Source organism: Haliaeetus leucocephalus, unplaced genomic scaffold (genome assembly GCF_000737465.1).
Source record: "Haliaeetus leucocephalus isolate CR32 unplaced genomic scaffold, Haliaeetus_leucocephalus-4.0 Scaffold702, whole genome shotgun sequence".
NCBI classification, from domain to species: domain Eukaryota; kingdom Metazoa; phylum Chordata; class Aves; order Accipitriformes; family Accipitridae; genus Haliaeetus; species Haliaeetus leucocephalus.
Genome location: NW_010973138.1, coordinates 5,278,388 through 5,279,451, shown reverse-complemented (window position 1 = coordinate 5,279,451; position 1,064 = coordinate 5,278,388). Strand labels below are relative to the sequence as shown.

At 60.6% G+C, this 1,064-nt stretch overlaps 1 protein-coding gene across 4 annotated transcripts in view; it reads right to left on the bottom strand.

The window, feature by feature from the left end:
- RUNX1 (runt-related transcription factor 1) overlaps positions 1-1,064 on the bottom strand; it is a 169,690-nt gene that overhangs the window by 70,455 nt on the left and 98,171 nt on the right. The window lies entirely within an intron of this gene.

The window sequence follows — 1,064 nt, the reverse complement described above, 5'->3', positions numbered from 1 at the left end:
GGCGGCCGGGCAGGAGCGGGAAGAGCCGCCTCTTGTCGTGCCGTGCCCCCCCCCCCCGCCGGCAGATGAGCGGCGCTGAGAGCACGCCCCGGGCACGGTCACGCGTGGCACGGCGGGGAGCCGCCGCGGTGGCCACCGGCCGCAGGGGACCCCCAGGAGAAACACCGGCCGCGTTTGGGGACTCCGCTTATCTCCCTTGCCGGCGGGGCGGAGCGGGTTTTCACGCCTGTTCCACACCGTAACTCTGCCTTCCAGGAGGAGAGCTTCCCGAGTAATTAGCAGCAGTTGCCTAGTGCGTGGGTGACAGTATAATAATTAATCTAAATGTGCGAATTTAGGAACTGACCCTGCCGATTAGTTCCTCCTTTTCCCCAGACTCATATCTGCGTAAATCAAGACGACTCTCCAGACATCATAAAACTTTTCCCTAAAGCCGCCTCCTCAGCAGGATTTCCCAAAGCTCTGGGAGCTGAACTGATTCCCTTCTCCCTCTTTTCTCTTCCCCCCCAAAAGCCATCGGAAAGACTCGGGTCTGGTCGCCTTCCAAAAAGTTGTCCTGAGGCCGTCGGACTCTAGCAGTGACCGAACTTTACAGATCCCGATCCCGAGCCTAACCCCGGGGCTCCTAGAGAGCCGCACGTCTCGGCGGCTCCCGCCTCGGAGAAGAGGATAACGAGAATAATTCCCTTTTCCTTTCCTTTCCCTGCTCGGAAGCGTATCTACGTCAGTAGCAAGAAAACCCAGCGCATTCAAGAAGTCAGCGACAGACCCAGGTCAAAAAATCCCCCAAGGCGGGGGGCTGAATTTCGCTTGAACCCGGGTAACGGGAAGGCAGGCCGGCTAAGGGAGGAAAGCGCAGCTCGCTTTCTGCAGGGCTCTGCAAGCAGGACAAGTCCCAGCGGCCGCAGGGTCTGCCCAGGGTAGGCCCCGACATTTACTATTATCAAAACCAGCCCCCCAAAAAGGAAAGATGTGGGGGATTTTCCGAAGAGCCCCTGGCAGCCTGGCGGGGGGAAGCCCGACGCCTCCGGAGCGGGGCCGGCCGGGGCCGCCGGGCGCTGGCT